Consider the following 15,294-nt stretch of genomic DNA (forward strand, 5'->3'; position numbering starts at 1 on the left):
GAGGACATGTGATATACATTTTTGTGCCAACCAACACCACGGCTGCGGAACTTTTCAAGTCTTTGAACAGTTACATATCAGGAAACTGAATTAGTCATTTTGAGTTGATATATGCACGGATGGAGTGGCTGCCATGACTGGATGGCTTTCTGTTTTCACTGCTTGAGTCAAAGACATCGTTGCTGAATGTGAGTCTGTGCACTGTGTCATCCAAAGAGAAATGCTGGCTAACCAAAAAATGTCCCCTGAACTTAACAATGTTTTGCAGGATGTGAATAAAATAATCATGTTAAAGTACTTGTGCTTAATTCATGTCTGTTCGCACAACTCTGTGAGGAGATGGACACACAGCACACACGTCTTCTCTCATACACAGAAGTGAGGTGGCTTTATGAGAACCACTCCAGAGATTTCTTTTAGAAAAACGGTCACCACTGGCAGCACATATCAGTGACACAGAATGGATCACAAAACTTGCTTACTTGTGTGACATACTCAACCTGCTTAGTGAACTCAGTCTGTCACTTCAGGGGAGAATGAGAATATGTTCAAGTCAACAGAGACTGACATTCAGAGCCAATCTGCAGTTATAGGTGTGATGAGTGAACACTGGGTTTTTGACATGTTTCAAACAGCAGAGATTTTGAAAGAGATTCCTCTCTTCCAGCTGGATGCATGATCGCTTGTCTCAATATTCAAAAGAGTTTGAGCATTACTCCCCTACCACAAAAGACCCTCGGAGTGGGAAGGAATGGATCCACGCCCCATTTGTGAACAGGCCAGGTGAACTGACTTTGTCCATGCTAGAAGGGGATCACCTGTTTGAGATCGCAAATGATGGTGGCCTTCAAAGTATGTTTGAGACAACTTCGAACTTCCATACACTCTGGATTAAAGTTAAGGCAGAATATCTTGGGATTACCACAAAAGCACTGAAAGGCCTACTTCCACTTCCAACATTCTTTGTAAAGGGTTTTGTCCTGCAGTGACAGCAACCAAAACGAAATTATAGAGTAGTCTGGACATAAGCATCCCACTTCAGGTGTCACTGGCTCCCATCACCACAGAAGGAATCGTCTAGTTGCAGGACAAAAAGCTCAGGGCTCCCACTGATTGTGCGTTATGGTGAGTTGTGTAATTATTTCATGACGTATCACAATGTAATAACAATAGAAATAAGTCAGTGCATGCATGCATGCTCAGTTGTATCTGACTCCATGCCCCTGCTGACTATAGCCCTCCAGGTTCCTCTGTCCATGGGATTTCCCAGGCAAGAATACTGGAGTGGGTTGCCATTTCCTACTCTAGTGCATCTTCTTGACCCAGGGATTGAACCTACATCTCCTGCATTGGCAGGGGGATTCTTTACCACTGAGCCACCTGGGAATAGAAATAAATGTAGTGTGCTTGAGTCATCCCCAAACCATACCCACTCCTGGTCCATGGAACTATTGTCTTCCATGAAACTGGTCCCCTGGTACCCGAAATGCTGGGGACAGCTGATTTATGCCATGTTGTAACTGACATGTGGTCATGAAAAATTATTTTATATTACCACTCAGGGAAAACTGGAGAACTCTGCCCTTATTATGCTGTGGCTCCCTCCTGTGGTAAAAAAGGAGAACAGGAATATAACCTGTGACAGATGAAGAAAAGAAATAGGACTGTAAAGCCTCCAGCCAGTTGTCTCTATAATTCAGAATTGTCTAGGAAACAGGCTTCATGCTTTCTGCTAGATAGTTTAAATCCTGCAAAGGATTCTGATACATGATTGTTGTACCCTCCCCGAGGGCACTCACATTTTATTGCTGTCCCTTTAACTTTCTCCTTACTGTATCCACTTTTCATGGTTAGAAACTATCTTGTATGATTTTATATTTCATAAGTAATACCATAATTAACATTAATGTAAATATTTTACTGATGAAGTATGTTTTTTCCTGTGTAACTCTTTTCATAACATAAGTACTTGGCAATCTTTGGGTGGTTTTAGGATGTGATGGTTTCTTTTTCTCAGTGCCTTGACCTAATTCTCCTCTCCCAACATCAATTTTGGTCTATTTAAACAGAAACCTTTGAAACACTATTAGAAACTGAAAGGCATCCCAAGGGCTGTATGGTTCTTAGATGAGCGGGTTTGCTTGAGATTAAATTTGAAAGCATCATCTTGCGCATGCAATTATTTCTATAGGATTGTATAATCACTGGTCCGTGTTGAGCCTTCCTTAGGCATACTGCCTGAACTGGCTGCAGATGTGGGGCTAGGCAAGGATGGGTGGTGGTTTTTGTTGTTCAGTCACCAAGTCGTGCCCAACTCTTTGTGACCCCATGGCCTGTAGCCCACCAGCCTCCTCTTTCCATGGGATTTCCCAGGCACGAATGCTGGAGTGGGTTGCCATTTCCTCCTCCAGGGGATCTTCCTGACCCAGGAATCCAACCCACATATCCTGCATCATATCCTGCATTGGTATGCAGATTTCTTTACCACAGAGCCACCAGGGAAATTGGCTAGGTGAGGCTAAACTCATTCAGCAACAGGGTAAAACATCAAGGCAGTATAGGAGGATGGGACTTGGGGTTAAACCTGGAGATGGAAGAAACAGCGAAAGATAAGTGGTTCCACCCAGAGGGATGGTACGGGGAGGGAGGAGGGAGGGGGGTTCAGGATGGGGAACACGTGTATACCTGTGGCGGATTCATGTTGATGTATGGCAAAACCAACACAATATTGTAAAGTAATTAACCTCCAATTTAAATAAATTTATATTAAAAAGACAAGTGGTTCCCAACTGTTCTAGGCACTTTCACAATAATCATCTCTGTCATGGACATTTTCATTACATAGCTAATCAGCAGTAAGGCAGTTTTGCAGTAAAAAATAAAATAATGAAAAACAAAAAGAAGGACATTAAAAAAGACCTAATGAAAGATGAGACATGAATAACAAAATTAAAAAGACTATTGCAAAATATAAAATATTTGAATACATTTAAAATGTGTGTAGATTGAGGCCAGTACTTTGCGAATAATTGATTTTATTTTGTGACTTGTACCTAAGCACTTTTCTCAGAAGTCTTTTGTTCCTAAGATATAATACTTTTTTTTTGGCCTGTTGATTTGTCTCTTCATATCACACTTTTTTCTGTTGTGCTAAAACTTCTTCCTTTGTTAAGAGAGAGATCAGTCTCCAAACACTAGGATGCATATTTTTAACTGAGTTTTTGTATTGTTTTGTGAATACCTCTCCATTATTTGTTTGTTCTTGGCATATTGTCACATATATTTTGGTAGATAATTCTGAAGTTCTGTGGAAAATGTGAGTTCAACTCTATGCCTTCGAGGCTCTCAGCTTCTTTCTCCTCCAGTGTAGCGTGTTTCAAAATAAGAAACCAGTTCTTGGGGCAGATCATCATCATCCATCGGCTCATTGAAGCCATCAATAGCTGGAAGAAAGGCTAACATTTCAACCAGCTGAAGCAAGACTGTAGACCTTTCATGGCAAAATTGCCCAAGGCCAGTTAACTGTGCAGAAAAGTGCTTGTGATGAAGGTGCTTACTGCAAAAGTACCGAACAAGATTCCAAACTTTTCCTTCAGTTCTTTTGAGAGCATTGGCAGGTGTAACTGCTGCTCTGGAATAATTAGGAGTCTGCTGTTTCCTTCCCTCTGCATTCTTGCCCACCGGGGTGCCCTGTATTGCGGTAGCAGGGAATGCGTGTTGCAGCAGCTGTAGAATGCTCCCACTCTCTACTGGCTACTGTCTTGGAATGCCAAGCAAACTTTTTATTAATGCAGGGTCAGCATTTAAAAGCACTGAGAAAAGGAATAAATGAGCATTGTCTGGAAGGAGATAATAATGTCTTGTTGGGCCTCTCAAATACATTTTACATGTCTTTTAAAGGTGCAATAAATGTTACACTAGATGGATCAAATGGATTTGCTCTGTAAGGAAACATGAAACACTATTTGTACATATTTGGAAAAGAGTTTCTCTTTGCTTGAACTCTTTCAGGGTCAAAGAAGGTGGGGGCAGCTCTCTGGTGGACCTTTTGCCCCTGGGTCTGAAACTCTTTATTGCTGTACCTGACTCTAGCTGTTAGGGGAGGTTTGTGGGAGGATGGGGTGGTTCAAGACAAAAAGACTGGCTTTTTGGATGTTTACACTTTTAAATAAAAATATACAAATTACAGGGGTTTTTTTTTTTAAAGAAAAATGTCAATTCCTTTCTTCTTCTAACTTTCCAGAAATTTTTGACATTTTTGCTGATGTTGTCTGGGACTGTGCATCAGTGAGGTAGCTGTATTTCAGTGATTCATTTCGTTCTGACAACACCAAGCTGAGAAGTCTAACAACTTCGATTAGCACAAGTATCCAAACAACTCTTAATGTCAATAAAAACCTGATTCAGTCAACAGGGAGACAATTATTCAGAAATCCTTCTTCATATTCTCTTGTGGTTTCTGCCAAATGGTAATTTGTGAGGGAAAAAAAATCCATTTTTCTTAGGGGAAAATAATGCCAGTACACTCGCTTTAGGCAAATCACTGATTCTTAATCTAGTTTGATTTGTGCCTGGCTCTGCCACAAACATAACGGGGGGGTGTGGTCCACATCAGTGTTTAATAGATATTCATCCTTCACCTGACTGTCGAGTTCTTTCAGGAGAAACAAAAGAGATGGCACAAAAAGTGCGGACCCAGGGGAGCAGAAGCTCCTCTGTGGACCTGGTGTATGGAAAAGCTGGAAGCATGAGTGAGCATAAAGATTTGAGAGAAGTGAATGGAGTGTGGCTCAGCTGGTAAAGAATCTGCCTGCAATGCAGGAGACCCTGATTCGATTGCTGGTTCGGGAAGATCCCCTGGAGAAGGGATAGGCTACCCACTCCAGTATTCTTGGGCTTCTCTGGTGGCTCAGATGGGAAAGAATTCACCTGCAATGCTAGAGACCTGGGTTCTGATCCCTGGATCAGGAAGATCCCCTGGAGAGGGAACAACTTACCCATTCTAGTATTCTTGCCTGGAGAATTCCGTGGATAGAGGAGCCTGGCAGGCTACAGTCCATGGAATCACAGAAAGTCGGACACAACTGAGCGACTTTCACTTACACTATTTTTTCCCCTGTAACTAAAGCAGACTATACTTGCAGGGGTGTGGTGGGGAAGGAAACTTATAAGGGGCCCATTCATGAAGGGCATCAAATGCCATGCTGAGTAGTTTTAGTTTCATGTTCTAATCAGTGGGATGCCATTCACAAATTTTGTACAGGAATACATCTTTACTGTCTGGTTAAATGATAAGCTATACCTAAAAATAAAAACAGTGATGTCCAAGAAGTGTAAGACGACAGTATATTAAATGGTTGGGACAAAAGTGAATGCCAGGAATGGGGCAGAGAAATTGCTGTATGTTGTAGCCATCAGAGGAGTCTTCTTGATGAAGGAAGGAATGACGCGGCACCTGGAAGAACAAGGAGAAGAAAAGGGAAATACTTCATTGATGTCACCACCTCACTCCATCTGAGGACAGTGTAATTGGGCACAGAGCGGGGAATGGTTGGAGCAGTTCGGTGGAGTGTCCTGGGAAGAGGACCTAGAGATGGAGTCATGAGCTGAGTCTCCAGTTAGGCAGCATTGGCCTCTTTCTGTTTGAGGATGTGTCTGACATGCCAGAGCTCCAGAGCAGTACTTTAAAGGTTTGTATGAATTCAGTAAGTATCTAGAACTACTGTATACAGGGATCGAGCTGCATCTTGGCCACTGGAGTGGGCTCTGTTGTCTCACCTGGGTGCCTCGCATACTTACCGTGTCTCCTTTTCTGTTCTAAATGACTGTTGCCTACAGGGAAGGAAGTTGTGAATAGCTCTCCTGAATGCTTGATGCACAACTTCTTGATGCTGTCAGGCTTGATAAAGGCCATGGACTCCTTGAACATATCAGAACCCTTGGCCATCAACATGAATTATATTCCTTGAGTTGCATTTTCTTTAGAACAAGTATTTAACTCTGCTGGAATTTTTCCCTGCCCTTTCTAAGCCTGACCATATTAGGGTGTATGAACCTTTCTGGTGAGAGGAAAAGAAGCCATGGAAAGAACCCAACCCAAGCCTCCAACACATGAGGCTCCAAGCAAAGGGAATTTTACCAATTTGTGGGGCTGCACCAACATTTCCAATGATTATGGAAAGTTAATTAATTCAGCCAATTAATATCCTACAGTGGAGTAGAGGCCATACTAGGGATAAAGTAGTGAACAAAACAAACATGGACGCTGCCTGCAGGAGTTCACAGTCAGTGGGGGAAGCAAAGGCAGGTAAACAGTCTGGCAGTGGATAGATGTGTTGGCTCATGTGTGCTGTTATTTTAAAGAGTTCTGGCCTGAGCTTCAGTTGAGGTCTTGCCTGTGCTGTGTGCTAGTTGTCAGAGTAAATCCTTCTGAAATAAAATTTTTAAGAATTGAAAATGTTGTCAAAATGTAGGAAAAGCAAGATACTAATAGTTTAATGGGGCTTCTCTGATGGCTCAGAATCTGCCTGCCAGTGGAGGTGATGCAGGTTCGATCCCTGGGTTGGGAAGATCCCTTGGAGAGGAAAATGGCAACCCACTCCAGTATTCTTGCCTGGGAAATCCCATGGACAGATGAGTCTGGTGGGCTACAGTCCATGGGGTTGCAAAAGAGCGGGACACGACTTTGTGACTAAGTAACAACAAATAACTTAATATGATTGAGTAACCCAGTAGACTTAAAGGGTCTTAGCAGACCCTTTGAAAAACTGCCCTTAAAGAACTTCTAGTTCATCCTTCAAGATAAGGCTGTGCTCCATAGATTCCTTTGATAGAACTTTGCCTCTTTGGATTGAGCAGTCTGGTACCAAACGATTTAGAGCCGACTTGGGTCCCATGGTTGTTCCTCAGAGCATTTTGCAGACTCCTGCCAGTTATCAAAATGCTGTCACCCTAGACAGCTTGCCAGCACTGTCCCTCTGCCTTCCTCCCCATCTCAGCAGGATTCTCATCTCTGATTGGAATAGCAGCCTTATCTTGTCAGGTCTGAAGCATGTGGAAGTCTGCACCAGGTCTGCATCCCCTGGGTCAGCTTTGAGTATCTTGCTGTAATTTCCTTCCACTAGCAACAAAACCCAAGTCAGTTTAAAAGGAAAACGAGAGAAGTGCGATTGAATGTAGCAAGCCCTGGGTATTTGCTCAAATGCTAAATGAGGGGCCCACGTTTTTAAGAGCACATTCTAGGGAAAGTTCTGAAATTGCAGGCTGCAGCCCTTTCTCTTTGCGCTTGGTTTGGCTGATTTCCAAAGCATCAAGGCTAGCAATTGAGGGACTGAAATATAATCGGTGGCGATACATTCGCACCACATGAGACATTCTCAGCCTCCAGAGGATCCAGTGGCTGGAGGAGCAGCGGACCAGCAACAGCTCCTGGCAGCCGGAGTCCGAAGTGGGGGAAGATCGGATCGCAATGGTAAGAAACTCCGGAGCTTTCGGCAGACCTGGTCTGCTATCTGGGAAAGAATATTTAGCATGTGCTGGTGAAAATGGCTTTTGGTAACCTGAGAATGACCGACAGTCCCTTGAGCTTTGGGGAGCTGTCGGTTTTTCAGTGGAAGGGCAGGAACACCTTTGCTACCAGCACACTGATTTTTGAAAAATAATTTCTTTTGTGTCAGGAGTAATGCTGCCTTGTAATTAATGAGGGCTGCTCTGCCAGGCAAAGACAGACCCTGTGGTGGCCTGAGATGCAGCCCTGATGAATACAGTGTCTGCAGTGGACTCTTTTCTTCTGAATGTCGTTGTAATTTCCAGGAGACTCCTTCATAGAAATAATTGCCCATTGTCTTGATATTTCCATACGAGGGCTCAAACTCATTCGTACTGAAGCAGCTTTCTTCTCTGACTAGTGAGCCGTCTCAGTTCTGTGAGCTTCACTATTGATTGGAGGCATTTGCACATTAAATGTTACTAGAGCAAACTTCTAAGAGATGTTGCTTTCATTTTAAAGCTAGCATATGCAGGCAGCGGCAACAGGAGCCCACGTTTAAAAGGAAGTGTTCTGACTTTGTTTGGAAGAAGTTTGTTTGATTCACTGTAGCAGAGCAAATGTTGCTGGGGTTAGGGACACCGAAATGGAAATGAGGTCTTTGGACTTGGCATTAGAAGTCGCTGTGGGAATGACTGTGTGCTTAATTCAGGTCCCTGCTCTCCATGTGTTTTCTCCAGCTGCTGCTTCTCCATTGCCCTCGATACCAGGGGAAGAGCTGCTGTAACACAGAAGCCACTAAACTTTTCTTTAAGGGATTACGAGATGAAGGACATTGGTAATAATATGATTATATAACATTTGGGAGAAAATAAAACCTATTACTATATAGAGAGAATGCCTGAAATACACTTATTTGACTGCACAGCTGATGTGTGGGAAATGATTATTCCGTTTATAATCCAGATGAATGAAGAAAGTGCTGATGAAAGGAATGTGGGAATTTTTAGAAGTAAGTCTGCTCTTCTAACAATTCACAAGAGGGGAAACTGGAAGCTGGATTCGTAAGAATATTTCCTTTCTCTTCCTGGCCTTATCATCTGTCCTAGCTCACTTACTCATAAGCAAACCGACCACAGAAATAAAGCAGCAAAGATGAGGGTCAGATTTTCCCTTCTTTAGTTAACACCTGGTGCCTTTTATCATCTCATCAATTTTAGAAGTTTTCCTGTCCAGTGAAGAGAACTTAAACTCACCCCATTTCTCCTAAACCAGCAGGATGGCTGAGAATCAGCATGTCCAGCACGAGGATTCATTAGGGCTTCTTAGGGCTTGGGAATGTTTTGCCTGAATTCTTGGGGCATAATAATTCTGTTTTTCTCTTTAATTAGCCTGGGAACATTCCTTTAAGGATTAAGAAGAACGGGCTGAAATGCAGAGAGTCCCTTGCCAAGAGTCCCTTGCCAACAGGTCTTAAGCATGAGCATACACATAAGCATAGTGATGGTTATGTACAATATTTAGGGAGAAAACAAGCAGCCAGTCAGGGGCTGAGATCACTTAAGGGCAGTAGCACAACCTGATGAAGGTATAAAGACCTCCGAAGGCGCAAACTTCCCTATGGAGTAGGGGGAAGGGACGGTGGGAACCAAGAGAGTGATTGCAGATTGTTGGCATGTTTGCATCCAGGCCACCCTCTGGCTATTTTGATTAGTTATTATTTGGAGAGTTGGAAAAATTACCCCACTGTATATTAAAGTAAATGCTTGGGTCTAACTGAACTCTTAACTGCAAACACTGATGTGGTAACAATTTTGTAGGGAAGGTGTCCTAACTGGCCAGCTTTTGCAAAGGGAACCATACTTCCCCTTTCGTTTTAATGAGAGCTCTGTGCAGAGAATAGTGGGTTGAAAAGCCAGTCTTTGATTATAAGGAGAGTGAATCTGTAGGTTGGATTTTCATTAAATCCCTTCCATGATGAAAAGGAAGCCAGTCTTGTTTCTCATCATGCAAATGCGATCAGTTCTCTCACTTATCCAAGAGAAAAGACACTATGAAAAACCATCTCCTTGACCTCATTAGAATCCAGAGCATGTCAGGGCTTGCTGGATGTTATACCAAATAAGTCAGCCTGGCTTGGGCTGTGACCTCTCGTTGTTTTTTTTGGCTTTATTTATAAACTTAAAGGAAATGCAAATAACTGAATCCATTCTATATAAATATTAAGTTATTTGAAAGAAAAAGAAATGCATGGGTGTAAATAATATTTTATAAATATTGAGGACATATGTGCTGGGATCCAAGTGTTGTAAGCACTTTAATAATCCTCAGCCTTGGTACTGATGAACCTATTTGCAGGGCAGCAATTTGTACACTACCATGTGTAAAATAGATAGCCAATGGAAATCTGCCATATGACTCAGAGAACTCACACTGGGGCTCTATAACAACCTAGAGGGGCAGGAAAGGGTGGGAGGTGGGAAAGAGATTCAGGAGGGAGGGGGCATAGATATACCTATGGCTAATTCACGTTAATGTATGGGAGAAATCAAACCAATGTTATAAAGCAATTATCCTTCAATTAAAAATAAATAAATTTTAAAAAATCCTCAAACTTCCTTTTAAGCAGGTTTATTATTATCCCCATTGTATTGACATAAGGCACAGTGAAGTTAAGTGCGTTCCTAAGGACATACAGCTAGTAAGAGGTAGTGCCAGACTGGGAACAAATTCGGGCCCTTACTTCTTAAACCATCTCATCATACATCTTTCCAAGACATAGAGGAAGCAAAGCCAGGCCAAACCTCCAATGACCCACTGTCTAAAACTACCAGAAAATCTTGGACATTTCTTTCCTCTTCGTAGCCCATCTGGTCCCATGTACAGGTCTGTTCTTCCTTCTCCATGTCACTTGTTTGGTTTCCTGTTCTTTTCATGCCAGCATAATTCATACCTTTTCTTCCCATTCTGGCTGATTTCCCCTAAACAATTCCCTTAAACTGGGAGTTAGTCTGATGTTACGGAAAGAGGGTTTAAATGTATTCAGACCTAGAATTAAATTTCTGTGTTAGTCATGCATTAATTATGTGATTTGGGACTTAAAAAAAAACTCTTTAACAATTAATGTTGTTATCTACAAAAAGCAAATAATGATTCTTAACCTCTATTGTATCATTGTAATAATTATATTAATATATTGCTATAACATACTGTTTCTAGAATAAGTAAGGTGTTTGATTAGGTTGGAGCCTTGCAGAAAGACAGATTGGGAGGAAGCTTTTGAAATTACCTAGGTACAGGATCAGAGAAGGCGACGGCACCCCACTCTAGTACTCTTGCCTGGAAAATCCCACGGACGGAAGAGCCTGGTAGTCTGCAGTCCATGGGGTTGCGAAGAGTTGTACGCACTTGAATGACTTCACTTTCACTTTTCACGTTCATGCATTGGAGAAGGAAATGACAACCCACTCCTGTTCTTGCCAGGGACAGGGGAGCCTGGTGGGCTGCTGTCTATGAGGTTGCACAGAGTTGGACACAACTGAAGCGACTTAGCAGCAGCAGGTACAGGATGGTAAGGATTTAAAATAGGGTGGTGGAAAGAAAGTGGGAAAAAAAGAAGATAATGTGAAAGAAAACTTCATATATCCTGGCCACTGATGAGATGTGAAATATGGAAAAGAAAAGCAAAGACCCTCACACTTGAAGCAGGTGGCTCAAGAAAAGTGAATGAAAGTCCACTGGCTGCAATTCCTACTTTACCTGACATAGTACTTCATGCATAGTAGGTTCTGTGTCTTGTTGAATGAATAAAGGCATATATCAAGGAAGAAAAAGTAGGAGAGTCAAATAAATAATAGGTAATTCCTACAGTCTGTTACCCAAAGTCCAATAAGGTGTTTAGAAGTGAGCGACAATGCATTGTGTTCTGGAAAGAACGTGGAGGCTGACAATATAAAGTGGTATTTTGATTATGTCCCTTAAGAGACGTTGGCTTCAGAGGATCAGAGGAGATTATCTACACCTACATTCATATGTTCACAGATTCTAGAGGTTTGAAAGTAACATGAAGAGAACAGATCGGATATAACTATAAATGACTAATGGCTACAATGTTCTTTTCTTGATGATTGATAACTGGTAGCCACATTGATAAAACTAATGGAAAGATGTGGAGGATGAGAGGATATAAAACTTGAAAAAAAAAACCCAAACATATAATAAATATCTAAATGATTTTATTAGTGTGGGTATGATGCTGATGGAAAAGGATTCTTTGCTGACAAGTTTTAGGTTATTGAATGCAATGGTTAGCTTTGAGTTTCTCCTTGAAGATGGTGTCAAGAGCATTAAAAAATTATAAATTGCACATATCAATAGTGTAATGAAGATGAATAGTCTCTCATTCATTTGTCTGTTGTCTTCTGTAAGCTACACTTGATAGCTAAAGGAACTGCAAAGCTGAAAATAAGCAAAATGTGAGCTCAGTTCAAATTTTCATGCTGTTGATTAGTCCCCTGGGCATAGACAATTCATGATGGATGCTGAATTAAGTCCCATTTGGTGAGAAGACACAAGAGCAAGTTTGTATGGGATGATGGATGGAATACCATTTAAGTTGTTGCTGATTTAACCTAATGTTGATTGTAAAATCAATGTGATAGATGGGAGACCTAGAATAAAGACACCAATTAGCTGCATAACCTAGAAATTAAATAGATTCAAGATGGACAAAGTCTCTGAGGAGCTCCTCAGAGGATTGCAGGAAAAATGGTATAGTTTAGATTTTTAGCCTTTAACTCAGCTTTAAATGCCCTGCTGTAAGTGTGGGCACAGGAATAACATCAGACTTCTCAGCTTCCAGTGGAGTTTATGATAGTCCAAGTTTGCTCTCTCCTCCCTTTCATTTCTTGCTCCAGTGCTCCTCATTCATGAGTGTCGTTCTTACCCATCTTTTACTTCCTGTCTTACTCTTTGGGTTTACCAGTCCCGTGTGTGGATAATCTTCCCAGACATCCTGGATTCCTAAAGGACTTGACTATAAACAGCTGCTTATTGGATCTATGAAGATCCCAGACTCCCCCCAAACCCACTACCCTGAGTCAGCACCCCCTTGTTGTGGCCCCACCCTTGCAGGGCAGGTATATATCTATTTGGAGAAATTTGGTGTTTGCGTTCTGAAATTTGCTCTATTTGGATTTATAACTTGTGTTACAAAAGTGCTTGGATTAATTTCCTCATTTATTTAATTGCTGTGTTTATTTTGGTTTCAAAAGTGACATCAAAATATAATAAAACATGTATGCTGTGCTGTGCTAAGTTGCTTCAGTCGTGTCCAGCTCTTTGTGACTCTATGGACTGTAGTCTGCCAGGCTCCTCTGTCCATGGGGTTCTCCAGGCAAGAATATTGGAGTGGGTTGCCATGCCCTCCTCCCGGGGATCTTCCCAACTCAGGAATTGAACTTGCTTTTCTTATGTGTCCTGCAATGGCAGGCTGGTTCTTTACCAGTAGCGCCACCTGGGAAGCCCCAAAACATGTATAGAAATGTTTTAAGAAATGGCTAAAATAGAGGGCAAAGGAAAATTACACCTGTATATAATTAATAAATCTTACTTTTAAACTAACTGTTATGCTGTATCTATATGACTTTAATGTTTCTGACTGACACTGATTGATTAATCAGTTCATAGAAAGTATGGCTCATTGACTGAGGGGTTCTGTCATAGCCAGCACAGGCTATATTTTAATATGTTGCTACACCTAAAGATTCCCCCAATTTATGTTCACTTACCCTGAAGATTCTTTATAAAACTATGTAACTTATGTTTAATACACTGAAAAACAAGAAGACCATTTACTCTTTCTAGGACTTAGAATTTGCTATTAAGAAATATTAATACTCTTTGTGTGAAAGAACATTAACAAATAACAGATAAATTTTTAAGATACTAAAAATTAAAGACTGAAATTAAAGCATGAAAATAGACTTAATTGGTTCTAGGATTATATACGTTTCCTTTCTTTTACCTTCTCCTTCATTTGCTTGGCATATTGATTTACTTTAGTCAGGGAGTTTTATGTAAAAAATTTTCACTCAAGTATAAGATGCAAACTAAAAAAGTATATAAATCAGAAATGTACAGCTCACATTTTTGCAAAATGATCACAGTCTTGTAATCAGCACCCAGTTCAAAGAGTGGGGCATCACTGGGACCCAAAGCTCCCTTCATGAGGCATCTCATGATCTTCACCTCCCAAACTGAGTTGTCCTTATTTTTAAGCTTTATATGCCCTCTTTCATTTTTTGCTTTTAATAAAAGAAGCGAATGATCGTATTATATAGCACTATATCAATACAGCCCTGTGCATGGATAGAGATATAGAGAAATATGTTCTCCACATTAACACTTATGGAATTTGGGGATATTTTCAAGCTTTCTTCTTTATTTTTTTCCTTATTTGGACAATGTTCTTTATAAACATGAGTGTGTACCATTTACAAAAATATACATATGTAAGTGACTTTTTTAATGAACTTTGATGCTTCACAGTAAGCCTTTGGAATGTTTTATGGTGGACATTGGCCAGGTCATTTTCCAAATCTGGTGGCCGAGTCCCTGTTACTTTTTGAGCCTTTCAGTTCAGTTCAGTCGCTCAGTCGTGTCCGACTCTGCGACTCCATGAATCGCAGCACGCAGGCCTCCCTGTCCATTACCAACTCCCGGAGTTCACTCAGACTCACGTCCATCGAGTCAGTGATGCCATCCAGCCATCTCATCCTCTGTCGTCCCCTTCTCCTCCTGCCTCCAATCCCTCCCAGCATCAAAGTCTTCCCCAATGAGTCAACTCTTTGCATGAGGTGGCCAAAGTACAGAGTTTCAGCTTTAGCATCATTCCTTCCAAAGAAATCCCAGAACTGATCTCCTTCAGAATGGACTGCTTGGATCTCCTTGCAGTCCAAGGGAGTCTCAAGAGTCTTCTCCAACACCACAGATCTAAAGCATCAATTCTTCAGTGCTCAGCCCTCACAGTCCAACTCTCACATCCATACATGACCACAGGAAAAACCATAGCCTTGACTAGATGGACCTTAGTCGGCAAAGTAATGTCTCTGCTTTTGAATATGCTGTCTAGGTTGGTCATAACTTTTCTTCCAAGGAGTAAGCATCTTTTAATTTCATGGCTGCAGTCACCATCTGCAGTGATTTTGGAGCCCCAAAAATAAAGTCTGACACTGTTTCCACTGTTTCCCCATCTATTTCCCATGAAGTGATGGGACCAGATGCCATGATCTTCGTTTTCTGAATGTTGAGCTTTAAGCCAACTTTTTCACTCTCCACTTTCACTTTCATCAAGAGGCTTTTTAGTTCCTGTTCACTTTCTGCCATAAGGGTGGTGTCATCTGTATGTCTGAGGTTTCTGATATTTCTCCTGGCAATCTTGATTCCAGCTTGTGTTTCTTCCAGTCCAGTGTTTCTCAGGGATGTACTCTGATGTACTCTGCATAGAAGTTAAATAAACAGGGTGACAATATACAGCCTTGACATACTCCTTTTCCTATTTGGAACCAGTCTGTTGTTCCATGTCCAGTTCTAACTGTTGCTTCCTGACCTGCATACAGATTTCTCAAGAGGCAGGTCAGGTGGTCTGGTATTCCCATCTCTCTCAGAATTTTCCACAGTTTATTGTGATCCACACAGTCAGAGGCTTTGGCATAGTCAAGAAAGCAGAAATAGATGTTTTTCTGGAACTCTCTTGCTTTTTCCATGATCCAGCGGATGTTGGCAATTTGAAATCTGGATCCTCTGCC

The 15,294-nt window shown here is 41.5% G+C and overlaps 1 protein-coding gene across 1 annotated transcript in view; it reads left to right on the top strand.

The window, feature by feature from the left end:
* The window catches only part of PLD5 (phospholipase D family member 5), a 397,759-nt gene that overhangs the window by 88,892 nt on the left and 293,573 nt on the right, over positions 1-15,294 (top strand). The window lies entirely within an intron of this gene.

The sequence above is a fragment of the Budorcas taxicolor genome, chromosome 16 (genome assembly GCF_023091745.1).
Source record: "Budorcas taxicolor isolate Tak-1 chromosome 16, Takin1.1, whole genome shotgun sequence".
In the NCBI taxonomy this organism is placed as follows: Eukaryota; Metazoa; Chordata; class Mammalia; order Artiodactyla; family Bovidae; genus Budorcas; species Budorcas taxicolor.